This window comes from Myxocyprinus asiaticus, chromosome 5 (genome assembly GCF_019703515.2).
Source record: "Myxocyprinus asiaticus isolate MX2 ecotype Aquarium Trade chromosome 5, UBuf_Myxa_2, whole genome shotgun sequence".
Taxonomy (NCBI): domain Eukaryota; kingdom Metazoa; phylum Chordata; class Actinopteri; order Cypriniformes; family Catostomidae; genus Myxocyprinus; species Myxocyprinus asiaticus.
In genome coordinates, this window is record NC_059348.1 from 45,217,940 (window position 1) to 45,232,901 (window position 14,962).

Here is a 14,962-nt window from a genome sequence, read left to right on the forward strand (position 1 = left end):
TCGTTCATTTCATATTCAATTAGGAATTCAAAATCGGAAAAACAAAAAACGACTTATTTCATTATTCATTTACAAAACCAATTTTAAAAAATAAATAATGACTTGTTTTTCGTAATTTCGATTTAATGCTCAAGTTAAAAATAGGAAATTGGAAAAATATCCATGGGACACTGTGCGTTTTGATATATACTAATATATAGCTTGAATATTTCATTCGCACATATGGGTGGACCTGAAACGCCCCTTTCTTCTGACTGGTCAACCTGCACCATTGTCTTCCTCAATTCTGTGAGACAGAATAAAAGTTCTCTGCTGTTTAATTGTTCAGATAAATTCTTCTCAGTTAATATTAAATTCTTTACCATTTATTCTACAAAACTCGCCACGTTTATTGCAGCTGAGCTATCTCTCTTCAAGTAGTCAGACACAGTGCCTACACACAACCATAAAATGTTCACTGAATGCAGACAGGGTTTTGTCTTCATGCGATTCAGCATTAAGAATTGATAAGAGCACACACACACACACACACACACACACACACACACACACTATTAAGGTGTTTATTAAGATTAATCCCTTGCTTTGTATGCCAAATGTCTTCTCACAGTTAGCCTATCCTTCTTCGTGCCACACAACTTGTTTTATTCATTTATAAGTGGTACCATGCTGCTGATCAGTTGGGCACTGGTGGTCCACACTGCACAGGAGAATTGGCTGGCATTCACAGTTAGGGTGACATATGTCACTTTAAAACCGGGGACAGTCCAAATTTTACAAGTCATGTGGCGTCACGGTGGACTTACAGTCGGTAAACCTTTTGTCCTAATAATTAGTCTAAGGCAACTATAGTTTGATTGCTTTAAATAAGCGTTTTAAATTGACATCAGTGATTCGTGCGTTTTTTTAAATGAGAAATCATCAAAAAGTAAGGAAAGAATCAGTTTATTGTCATTTTTATATACTGCAGTGCAATGAACAAAGCAAGATGCGGTTCAGGGAATATACAGACTTAACGCAGGGTGCATCCAAGACAGATGAGCATTCATGCCAGTGAATTATAACAGCTACAACAGTAAATAACAAATTATAAATAATAATAATAATAATAACAAATACATAGGAAGATATTATTACATTTAATATTTAATATAAGACAAAATTATTTACATGGTAGCGAAGAGTACTAATTTCAAGCTCTGATCATTCCGACATCCATGTTTTTGAATTGGATTAGGGGTCCTTTACCTACTCGGTCGTATACGCAGCAGTTTTGTGTGCCTTTTATTATCGCACAAATGTGAAGGCTATGTGTAAATGCTGACTTTAAATTCACTGGTCGAGCTTGTGAGAGACGAGCATTCATGAACTTCTTTTAGTGTAATTTCCATGATGAGCAAGTCCCTCACACCTAAGCTCCCAGACAGGGGTAAAGTTAGTTTTAGGTTCGATATTTTCTGGATATTCGCACACTTGGCTTGATGTAATGGTATATAAATAGAAATGGTATATAACTATAATATACAGATATAAAACACTGTACTCAGAACTGTCAGTTGGTGTGGCTGCAGAATTATGACTGAAAATGCTCCGATGCGCTTTCATTGCTTAGTGTACTTAAAGGGCCATCTGAAAATTCCACTCACTATTAAACACAGGTGGTGTCCAATCACTCATTCAGCTGATGTGCAAGTTAAACATAAAACATTAAAATGACACGTTTATATTACAAATGTTGTAGTAGGTTGCCAGTTATTAGACTGACATACTACAGATGAGATGTTTACAGTAAGTCCAATAATCAGTACAGTATTAGATTATTTTCGAGAAAAACAAACAAATAAACAAACTAAAATTATTTCACATTCCAAAGGTTGTAGTAAGTTCCCAGATAGATTGTGAGATTGTTACAGTAAATCCAATAATATGAGTACAGTATTAGGTTATTTGGAGATAAACATCATAAGAATTCCTGAAAATGTTTTTTTCACATTCCAAAGATTATAGTAACTTCCCAGTGTATAGACTGACTAATTCTAAAAAATCTCACCTGTATTAAGTCAAGTTTATCTAAGTTTATCTAAGTTTATTTACTACAACCTTTGGGATGTGAAAATAGACGGTCCCTTACGCACAATATCCCTTAGACGACTAGCCAACGAATATCAAACCTATAACTAACTTTACCCCGCAGTTAAACATATGCATATGTCTTTACAATATAGGCATGTGCTTCAATAGTCTTATGAATGTATGGTTATTTTCGTCATCTCATTTAAAACCATGCCTTTTTAAACCGGAGCATCATCAAAGACAGCAGGTTTATGTGTAGGGCTGCCTGATAAATCTGACTACTTGATGAGAGAGATAGCTCATCTGCAATAAACGTGGTGAGTTTTAGGGAATAAATGGTAAAGAATATAATATTAACTGAGACAAATTTATCTGAACAATTAAACAGCAGAGAACTTTTATTCTGTCTCACAGCATTGAGAAGATTATGGTGCAGGTTGACCAGTCAGAAGAAAGGGCCGTTTGAGGTCCACCCATATGTGCGAATCAAATATTCAAGCTATATATTAGTGAAATCAAATAATCAAAACACACAGTGTCCCGTGGCTATTTTTCCAATTTCCTATTTTTAACTGGAGCATAAAATCGAAAGTATGAAAAACAAGTCGTTATTTGTTTTTAATATTGGTTTTGTAAACGATTAATTAAATAAGTCATTTTTCGTTTTTCCGATTTTGGATTCTTAATTGAATATGAAAAGAACGAATGATACACAGATTCTCACACACACACTCATGCATCTATTGGGGCTGGGTTTTGCCAACCACCAATACTATTTGTATCGCAGTGTGTATCATACTGGTCTAAACTGGTCTTTGTCAATAGGGGAATCTTTCTGAAATCTTACATGGGCTTCTCATTCATTAAAACTTAACAGTTATGCATTAGTAGTCTTGGATTGCCACACTTATAACTATTGGCATAAAGTCTGGTCCACTTTGCAGATTAATCTGTCTAACTAGCCACTGAGACATGTAAAACTGCTTGAGACATGTAAAGACTGACTATGCCTAGGGTCATGAAGGTCACTGATGCACTACATTCCTTTAAATATTACTTTAAAGCAAGGGTCTACAACAGGGAGTCCGTGACCCTCAGGGGGTCCACGGTGGTACCGCAGGGGGTCCGCAAATTAATGTTGGATCCACCATTGGCACTTCTAATAACCACTTACATGCGAGCAATAGCTAGAGATAAGTGTATGAATTTTAATCCATCGACAGTTTCTCACACCTGCATGCCAAATCTTCCTCTCTGTTTTTAATCCTTGCTCATATTTGTACATCATGAGTATTTAGTTATGAACTGATTGGAACACTAAACACTATTGAAGTGTAACAAAACTGAGCTAGTCAGCAGAAGCGCGTAGCACGGACAAACCATTCACGCGCCCATGCTCATTACGAGACGCTCAAAGTGCGACCACACATCAGGCTCAGCAGTGCTGCAGTAGAGGGCAGGGGCGGACTGGCCATAGGGAGAACTGGGACTTTTCCCAATGGGCTGGCCACAAAATGGGGCCGAACAGCAGAACCCCCACCGCTCAACAACTTTTGGGCCAGTTTTAATTTAAAATCCATTGCCGATTTCTCTTCCCAGTCCGCCCATGGCAGAGGGTCACGTGAGTAAACACGTCTGCTGTGTGTTGGTCGTTGGAGGAGATGACAGCCTACAGTTTCTTTTATTATTAGTTGCGTTTTGCTTTCAGAACAATAGCCTACTTGCCTGGTGTAAATAAACAGCTACAGCTGAGATTATCAAGCTGGCAGACATGGTCCTTAACGTTCCACACACACAAGACGGTGACTCTCAAAACAACATAATTAAAGGTGTCCTCAGCCATTGTTTTCCTCATTGCAAAGTTTTACTCCTAATGAAATTTTAATTTTAAAATATATGTATAAAACTGATCACTCACATGAGATGAAGACTCCATATTAGTAACCTTATAAAACTGTTTTATTCTGCATGGACAGGGCCTGTCTGTTTGTCTGTCTGTCTATCTATCTGTCTGTCACTGTCAATGTCACTTCATGTCAGAAAAGTTGCAGACCCCTGCTGTACATTATTTAATGATTATTTCAATAGCTTTGCAATATAAACATCATAAAGTATGTACATACAATAATATAGTAGCCTATCATACACGTTTTTATAGGCATAAGATGCAACACTCAGTTTGATACAATATGCAACAGGGGTCCCGGCTCCATCTCTCTACCCACCAAGGGGTCCTTGGTCTGAAAATTGTTGAAGACTCCTGCTTTAAAGAATAGTCAAAGAGGATCATCTGGTGCCCAAAGGACTTTAGGGGCATCCAGGTGAGAAGAGTCCTCCTCCTTGATTTATGACTAACCTGTGACATCCCAAGACACAAACATTACGTGTCATAGATTAGCAATGTTGTGTCCCTAAATAACTTAATTTCTGTAGTAGCTCCATGTTTGAAATGCTTCTAGAAATATCTGAACCTCTCAGCCAGCTCTTGCCATTTGCACTGTGTGCAATAGAGTGGTGGTGGCATAGTGGGCTAAAGCACATAACTGGTAATCAGAAGGTTGCTGGTTCAATCCCCTCAGCCATCACTATTGTGTCCTTGAGCAAGGCACTTAACTCCAGGTTGCTCCAGGTGTATTGTCCCTGTAATAAGTGCACTGTAAGTCGTGTTGGATAAAAGCGTCTGCCAAATGTATAAATGTAAATGCAATAAGCATCAGATGGGCTATTGTCAGAATGGAATACTAGTACTTAATGCATAATTTGCAGTATACACTGTATACTTTGTATTATTTTAAAAAATAGTACATGAAACATTATGCAATGATAAATGTTTAAGCAATGTTGCACTATGTAATGATAAATGTTTAAGCTGTTGAATGCTACATTGTTTTTGCATGTTTAATTCAAAGTGGTGTCCAGTCTTAGATATATCAAACATTTGCATTTTTTCCCCCAATTATGTATAAAAATGTCTGAACTCTTAGTAGTCCAATCAAATAACAAACAACAACAGCTCACATTCAGTGTTATTTTCGTAAACTAAAAACTAAAATGAAACTACATGAAAACCTTTTCGTTAATCTAAATAAAAATAAAATCTAACATGGTAGGAAAAAACTGAAACTAAACTAAAATATTATTTCATAACTCCAGAACGAACTAAAATTAAATAAAAAAATGACCTAGAATTAATTTTAGTTTTAGTTTTTGATATACAGTATATTATAAAATTTGATAGATTTACAATCCTCCTTCATAAAAGATAAAATGCCACTAGATAGCCAGAGAAAATAAACAACGTTAAAATATTTAAATAATATCAGTAGTATTTTAGCTTTGGCAGCCATAAAATACTAAAATAAAAACTGAAAATAGAAAACATTAAAAAAAAAAAAAAAAAAAAAAAAACAGTCAAAAAGTGAAAACTAATGAATACAAAATTACACTGGAATGTCAAATTGAAAATAAAATAGAAATAAAAACTAAATTCAAAATTCAAAACTATAATAACCCTGCTCACAATAAGAACACTGTATTCTACAAAAATAGTACAAGTAGAATGGGTAATATGCTACTCTAAACATAGCCAAAATGTGTGAATGGTCTGTGGACATGTCTAAAGAGAGAATGAGTGTATGTGTGAACTCATGTGTGTAATCAGAATTGTATTAACTGATGTGGGCAAATCTGCAGGGATTAGGCTTGGTTAATCTGCTGTTAGCATTGGGATTTTTTTTTCGTAGAATAATCCCAGTTTCCCTCTTTCTTCTCCTGTAGTCCCCATCTATGTTACCACAGTGAGAATTCTTATATAAAACACAAACACACACATTTAACAAACAAAAGAAACAATATCTAAAATCTGATTCTGGCAGCAGACAAATCTAAAAAGGTCAGCAAAGGCATAACAGTTTGAGTTTGAATATCAGTCAAGCAGCAGCATTTTTGACTGAATCCAGTTGAAAATAGTTGTTGAAATGCTACAGTCGGCTTTAAATTCTGTATTCCTTTTTAGTTCTGCATTAATGCTATGAATGTACAAAGCCATAACATTAATGGTGCAAGGATGCTCTGATGTAAACAAAACTTAGCTAGTGATGCTGGTTGACCAGCATGGTCTTTCTAGTGATCCTCGTTGATCTGCTGATTAAAGGTTCTGTAAGCGATTTTTCTCATGGAAAAGTATGCAAAAAAATGTACCTACTCCCTTATAGATATTAATGAAAAACTAAGTGTCTTGAGATATCTCACCGGTCTCTGTGACAGCTGTAGACTTTGTAAACAGCAAACAAAAATGTGTCTGTGGACCACGGACATTGATGCTTTTCACCTGTCGATCATTTTGCTTGCTCTCATACTGTTGTGTATTTGAAGCGGATCACTGAGGCTATGATTCATGATTTATTTCTCATTCAACGGCTCAGTCACGGTGAAAGCTCCAGAACCCTAAATTCGCTTACAGCACCTTTAAGATAAATGAGAAACCTGGTGGGAACACTAGCACACCAGCAAGATAAAACTAGTAGGCAAGACAAAATATATGCTGGCGATCAGCAATGCTGGTTGTTTGAGGCAGGTGTAGTTGGAAGTCCTCCATTTTATTTTGGCAAGAAGGTATGACATTGGACTGGATACTGTGCTTTTCGGGGCAGGAAAGGTACCCTGTTGTTCCTTATATAGGTGGGGTTTAAGTTGCTTTTTTATAGGAGAGTTAAGTGCATGACTTTGAATGATAGGATGAAAGTATGGGACAAGGACACTGTAATGAAATAAGAAAGGTGCACTTCCTTTCAGCTGTACTGTATGTAATTTGGCTCTACTGTCATGAAGGAATTCCAATAGCCAAGGGCTGGTTATAGTGTATGTGTGTGGATCTGAGCTGTCCTAAAATGGGTCATTACTGAAATACACAGTTTTAGAACAGCTACCTAGAAAAAATATATGTAGAGATGACTGAGGCTCTAAAGTTCTCACAGATTTGAGATCTTTGGTTTGTTATGGATTTATTTATCATCTATGGAACACAGACATAATTTATGTCTTTTGACTGATCATTATTAAATGTGTTCTCTCTGAAATACAAAATACAAGGTCTCCCTTAAAGGGATAGTTCACTCATAAAGGAACATTGTCAAGTTGTTCCAGACATGTGTGACTTTCTTTCTTACGTGGAACACAAAAGATGTTAGACAGAATATTAACCTCAGTCACCATAAACTTTCACTGGATTTTTCCCATATAATGAAAGTGAATGGTGGCTGAGATCAAATATTCTACTTGACATCTCCTTTTGTGTTCCATTAAAGAAAGTAAGTCATGGAACAACATGAGGGTGAGTAAATGATGATAGTGACAGAGACAGAGACTCATATGGATTACTTCTATTCTGCCTTCATGTGCTTTTTGGAGCTTTAAAATGTTCGTCACTATTCACTTGCATTGTATGGACCGACAGAGCCGAGAAATTCTTCTAAAAATCTTTATTTGTGTTCTGCTGAAGAAAGAAAGTCATACACATCTGGGATGGCATGAGGGTGAGTAAATGATGAGAGAATTTTCATTTTTGGGTGAACTATTCCTTTAATAAACACTCTCAAGTTGCAGTCATTATGTATTGTGTATGTAAGGGTCTCCATAAAGTTTTGGACTACACACAAAACACAAGGACTAAATCCATTAACAGAACCACCTTTTTGGCAGAACACACACCCAAACACCCATCCACTCACTAAAACACACTCCCTAACACACACTCAGTGGCTGCAATGCGTCACTGAGGACAAAAGCTGAAGAGAGAGACAGAGAAGAGAGGGAGAGGATATGATATAAAGGAGAAGAAAAGAACAGCACATGAAATAGGAGAAGAGATAGAGAGAGAGGGAGGGATAAACGGAGCGTGAAGGAAAAAAGAATCCTGTTACTGCCTTACAGATATTCTTGTTGTCATGGAGACCAGCCCTATAATCTTAAATACACACATGAACATGTCAGCATACTTCTGTTTGAACACATCTAGAATAACTCAGACATGCACACACACACACACTCACACACAGATTTCTAATCAATCACAAAGCTTGCGCTCTCAGCTGATGTGTAATTGGCTGGTCATCCTGCCAGTCATACAGGGAGTGCTCTTTGATGTGTTAAGATGACTGCATGACAAAGGCAACAAAAGTGGCGCATTAATCAAAGACAACATTCCCTTATGTTAACCACGTTGCCATAGTAACAGCCTGGCAACTCGGCCCACACCAACAGATAATTCTGCATCATAAACAGCTGCACATGCCACAGAAACCTTCTAGAACGTTGTCTGTGCCATATGGCCCTAAGAACCATGAACTCTGTCATGTCTTTGTAGAGGTTTACAGGTTCTCTCGTTGAAGGAGGAAGCAGGAGCCAGATAAACAATTTAACATGAGTCTTTATTTCTCACACTTTTCAGTGTAACTCACACACTACCGACTTTTAAGCCCAAACGATCATGCACACAGTCCGCTTGTGTGTCACTCTCTCTCTCCCCTCCAGCGGTCTGGATTCCCTTTTTATCCCTCTCCAGCTCTCACTGTTACATAGAACAGCTGTTAGAGATAATTTCCCACAGGTGTCAATCCTTACCATTCTTCCTCTCCTGGCCTCACACTCCACAGATGTCGCTCGGCCATGTCCACATCACCACAGTCCTACAGCCCTTAAAAAACTTTTAGAATCCCAACAGCCCTGAGCACCCTACAGAACACTATAAATAAACAATGGAACACTCTCCTACAGCCTTGGAAACCTTCTAGAACACTGTCATATAGGCCTAAAGACCTTCTAGAACATTATTCAATCCTTACAGTCCTCAGAATCCATTGAAAAGTGTCCAGCACAAAGTTCCAGAGTTGTTTGTTCACTGCTTGTTATAACACTGTGAATTAAAATGTTAAATGTTGCATTGAATCATCTGAACATTTTAGGAAGGAAAACATTTCTTCTAAGACTTCTAAGGGCTGTAGGGCAGGAACAATGTTTTAAACAGTGCTGTTTTCGAAGCACATGATCAGATTGAACTTACACCCTGTATACACCGGACGCGAGCGGCGCATAGCGTCAAAACCAGTAGAACCCATTATAATCAGTGATGCTGTCTACACTGGAGGCGTCCCTTGTGATGCGTTCGTCATGCTGACAGTAAACGGGTGTCCCGTTTCATTTTGCACTGCACGCGCTGGCACAACTACTGCCAACTATACAAATAAACAGTTTCTTGTCGACGAGTCCAGTGTAGACAGCCTCAAGCCGTTGCATCAGCGGATGTGCCCAGTGTAGACAGGGTGTATGTGTGACATATTCTGCTTGTCTGTTTGTGAAAGACCTAAAATCTTAAACCAGATTGTACTTCATGTACAGAAGATCAGTTACATGTGCCCTCACAGACCAGATTACCATATACAGAACAACACATCTGATCACAACCATCCAGAACAAAAACATACGAACTGAAATCATGCAGAAATAACACAAGAGAAAATGGAGAGATGTGGAATTAAAGGAATATTCCAGGTTCAATACAAGTTAAGCTCAGTTAACAGAACTTGTAGCATAAATGTTGATTACCAGCAAAACATATTTCGACTTGTCCCTTCTTTAAAAAAAAAAAAAAGCAATAATCTGGGTAACAGTAAAGCATTTACAATGGAAGTGAATGGGGCCAAAATAAATACTTAAAATACTCACTGTTTCAAAAGTATAGCCACAAAATTTTAATAATATTTGTGTTAACATGATTTTAGTGTAATAAAATCATTTACTAACCTTTGTGTAAAGTTAGATCCAATTTTGCAACATCATTGCCATGATGACTTAATCCTGTAAACCCTAAAATCCCACAACGGCTGTAAAAATTATGATTTAAACAACTTTACAGCTCAAATACAAAAGTTCTAACAAAATAAACTTATAAGATTCACATTTCTGTCTTTAAACCCTTCAGAAATAGGCCCCCATTCACTTGCATTGTAAGTGCCTCAATGTAACTAATGATGAGTCAGTGAAGTTGGGATCCATGTGCAGCTTTATTAACAAAAAAAAAAACATAATAATACAGACAGTGGGTCAATCACCAGCAATAGTAGTATCCAAGGAAAATCAGAGAGATAGTCATAAAACAGGAAAGAGGTCAGGGCAGGCAGCAGGCAATCACAGGTAATATCCAGGTAAACAAAGCAGTAACAGTAGGCAGGCAGCAAAGGGTCAAAACTGGGTAAAGAGTCCAGGATCATACACAGGTTAGGCAATAAATACAGATAACGCTCAGAAATGTCAGCCAGGGCAAAACAAGACTTCGCAATGACAGAGAGTGAGAGTGAATCTTAAATAGCTGAGTAGATAGGCAACAGGTGAGGAGGTAATCAGTGCCTGGTACGGGGATTATGAGAAATGGAGTCTGGAGAGTAGAGTCAATACTCAGGTGATGGAGCCCTCTGGTGGTGAGCAGGAGGAACTACAGAGGCGGGATTCATGACAGAGCCCCCCCCTGCGAGCGGCTCCTGATGTGAGGCGGCAGGCGACGCCGGGGTCTCCCTCGAGGATGAGGGGTAGGTCTAAGTGGGTGAGTCCTATGAAACTCTGCAATGAGTGTGGGGTCGAGAATATCCTCAGAGTTAACCCAGGACCATTCCTCCGCACCGTACCCCTCCCAGTCGACAAGGTATTGCAGTGTCCTGCCCCAGTGCCTGGAATCCAAGAGATCTCGTACCTGATAGGTCTCCTCGCCATCCATGATGATGGGTGAAGGGCCCTGGTCCACTACCTCTCCCTCCTCCCCTCTTGGGCGAACAGTGGGCTTGAGCAATGAGACATGGAAAGTGGGAGAAATGCGATAAGTGGGAGACCAGGCAAGGCAAGGCGGTATGATACAGGAGTTATTTGTCTGAGTATCTTGAAAGGACCAACGTACCTGGGACTGAGCTTTTTGCAGGGTAGATGAAGTCTTAAATCATGGGTACAGAGCCAGACCCATTGACCGGGGTTGTATTCAGGATTGGGGTGACGATGACAATTGGCTTGTTCCTCTTGTCTCCTGACGCCCCGTTGAAGATGGACGTGTGCTTGATCCTAGGTGGCCTCGCTTCTGAGGAGCCAGTCATTGATGGCAGGAAGGTCTGTGGGCTCCCCTGACCAGGGAAATAAGGGAGGCTGAAAACCAAGAACACACTGGAAGGAAGTTAGACAAGTTGATGGTTTGCGGTGGGAATTCTGGGCATATTCAGCCCAAAGTAGATAGTGGCTCCAGTCAGATTGATTCTGATTGCAGTAGGTTCTGAGAAAGCAGGTCAATTCCTGATTCATGTGTTCAATTTGGCCATTGGATTGTGGATGGTACCCAGAAGTTAGGCTGACATTTATGTTCAGTTGATGGAAGAAAGCTGTCCATAAGCAGGAGGTGAACTGAGGCCCTCGGTCAGAAACTATGTCCTCAGGTAGACAATAGAATCTGAATATGTAGTTGCATATATGTTCAACAGTTTCAAAGGCAGTAGGTAACTTGCATAAAGCAATTAACCGGCAAGTCATAGAGAAGCGATCTACTACCTTGAGAATGATGGTGTGACCTTGAGAGAGAGGAAGATCCGTGACAAAATCTATGGCAATATGGGACCATGGACGTTGAGGTATGGGTAGAGGCTGCAATAACCCAGCTGGAAGTTGTTTAGATGATTTGTTGATGTTGCAAGTGGAACAGTTCTGGACATCATGAATGGTTACTGCCTGCAAGGTAGGCCACCAGAACTGGTTGCGTACCAACTGAAGAGTGGCGGTGATACCCGGATGACCAGAGCTGAGCGAGGAGTGGACCCCCTGGATAACCCTCTTATGTAATGGGAGTGGGACATAGGTTCTCTCAGTAGGGCAGTCGGGAGGCGGTGGATCGTTGGAATGAGCATCAGTTATCTCTGTCATGATGTCCCTTTGTACCGGAGCGATGATCATTGTGGGTGGTAAGATGGGTTCTTCGGTTGGAGCTTGAAGCGAGTATTCATATTGGCCTTGACGTTTTTAGAGCCGGGACGATATGTGACTGTGAAGTTGAAGCGTTTAAAGAATAGCACCCATCTTGCCTGTCTAGGGTTGAGTCTCTTGGCTGAACGCAAGTACTCTAGGTTCCAATGATCCGTCAAGACAAGGAAAGGATGTTTGGCTCCCTCCAACCAATGACGCCATTCATCGAATGCTGCTTTCATGGCTAATCATTCTCGATTCCCAACATCATATTTCTGTTCAGTGGAACAGAGTTTGCGTGAGTAAAAGGCACATAGGAAGAGTTTAGGAGGTGTACCGTACCGCTGGGAGAGGATGGCTCCGATACCAGTGTTAGAAGCATCTACTTCGACAATGAATGGGCGATCAGGGTTTGGATGGTGAAGGATGGGCGCAGTGGTGAAATGTACTTTAAAATCCTGGAAGTATTGGAGAGCAGCTGGAAACCACAAGAGCCGAGAGCTCTTCTTCTTAAGCAGTGACATCAGAGGCGCGGCCACAGTACTGAAACCTCTTATGAAGTGCCTGTAGAAATTGGCAAAAACCAGGAAATGTTGCAATTCCTTTATCATAGTAGGTTGTGGCCATTTCAAAACTGCTCTTACCTTGTTATCATCCATCGCCACACCCTCTGGGCTGATGACATAGCCTAGAAACAATACTGATGTTTGATGGAACTCACATTTCTCAGCCTTGGCATACAGTTGATGGGTGATGAGACATTGCAGAACAGCTCGGATGTGCTTGACATGCTCTTCGTAAGTGTTAGAGTAGATGAGGATGTCGTCAATATATAAACGATTACCCCTTGATTCAGCAAGTCTCAGAAGACATAATTGATGAAGGCCTGAAACACTGATGGACTATTGACCAATCCGAAAGGCATGACCTGGTATTCATAGTGCCCTGTGTTGGTTGAAAAAGCAGTCTTCCACTCGTCCCCCTCACGAATGCGGATGAGATTGTAGGCACTGTGAAGATAGAGTTTAGTGAAATACTTGGCAGAATGGAGTTGTTCTTTACAGTGATTTTCATTTAGACCATGATAATCTATACATGGGCAAATCCCTCCCTCCTGCTTACTCACAAAGAAGAATCCGGCTGATGCTGGTGAGGTTGAGGGTCTGATAAATCCCTTGTAAAGTTCCTCCTCAATGTATGACTTCATAGCCTCAGACTCAGGTTGGGACAATGGGAAAATCTGCCTCGTGGAGGTGAGGAACCAGGTAATAATTCTATGGCACAGTCACTGGAGTGGTGAGGAGGAAGTTGCAAGGCTTTGGTTTTGCTGAAGGCTTCAACTAAGTCAAAATACTCAGGAGGAAGATTGGGAACTGTAGTAGGTTCAACTCGAACAGCAGCGGCTCTAATAGTCCTGGGAGAGATGGGCTTTAGGCAAGTGGAAATGCAGGTGCTGGACCACTGCGTAACTTGCTGATCGCACCAAGATATCTGAGGGTTGTATCTTTGCAGCCAAGGTAGTCCTAAGATTACTGAGGACTGAGGCGATGGGATGATATATAGGCGAATAGTTTGTGTGCAATGCTCCAACTTGTATAATGATATCTTTGGTAGTGTGTTGAACAAGACCATCACCAAGAGGGCGTCTGTCTAATGCCGCCACTACCAAAAGAGAGTCACAGAGGTTAAGCGGAATATTATGGGCTTTGGTGAATTCCTCGATGAAGTTACCCGCTGCCCCAGAGTCCAGCATGGCTGTGGTAATGACAGACCTCCCTGAAAATGTTAATATCACAGGTAATTCAACACATGAAATAGAGCGGGTTAATGAACTACAGGAACTCACCATAGTGGGGTGATGCTGAGATGGTTGGGCTGGGCAGGAAATCCATAGGTGACCAGCTTGACCACAATACAGACACAGGTGCTGCTTAACACGACGACCTTTCTCCTCAGAGGTAAGGTAAGTGTGTCCAATGTGCATTTGTTCAGTTTCACTAGGGTTATATGAAGTGGTAGGGTGTGATACAAGAGTGTTGGAGGGTCTTCGTGCTCGGAGGAGGTTATCAGTGTGGATGGTCATCTCATTGAACTGATCCAAAGTCTTACCCTTGTCGTGACAAGCCACCTCAGATTGAAGCTCAAAGTTCAGTCCTCTCCAAAAAAACAGCTTCAAAGTATCCTCCACCCACATGGTTTGAACAGCGAGAGTATGGAAGTTGAGAGCGTATTCCACGGCGGGAACATTACCCTGATGAAGAGAAATCAGCTGATCTTCGGCGTCTTTGCCTCCCACTGGATGTTCAAAAAAAGCACAAAATCATTGGAGGAAGCAACTGAATGAAGGGAATGTTGGTCGGTCATTGTTCCACACCACTGTAACCCAGTCCAACGCCTTACCGGTAAGTAGAGAACATTCAAAGGAAATGCAGCTCTCATCAGTGGGGTACAGTGTGGGCTGCTGATTAACAAACAGTGAACATTGGAGCAGAAATCCCTTACATTTAACAGGTGACCCATCGAATTTCTCAGGAAAAGCAAGGCGTGGGTTAGCGGTGTGTGTGCTTGATGAGGCCGGGTGTGCCGCTGGGTTAGATAAAGGAGCTGAATGGTTTGGTGTGGGTACATGGAGGTTCTGCAGGGTTTTAACAAGCTCCTCTGTTAACAATGTCAGCCGGTCAAGCTGTTGGTGATGTATGGCCAGTACATTCGCTTGGGCTGAAACCTTGGTGGTTAGTTGCAGAAAAGCCACTGGATCGGTTTGTGGTGAAGTCTTCTGTAATGGTGAGTCAGCGGAGTTGGGATCCATGTGCAGCTTTATTAACAATAAACATAGTAATATAGACAGGCAGGGGTCAATCACCAGCAATAGTAGTATCCAAGGTAAATCAGAGAAATTCAA

General features: G+C 40.5%; 1 protein-coding gene across 2 annotated transcripts in view; it reads right to left on the reverse strand.

Moving 5' to 3' along the window:
* The window catches only part of LOC127440439 (adenylate cyclase type 8-like), a 94,556-nt gene that overhangs the window by 46,993 nt on the left and 32,601 nt on the right, over positions 1–14,962 (reverse strand). The window lies entirely within an intron of this gene.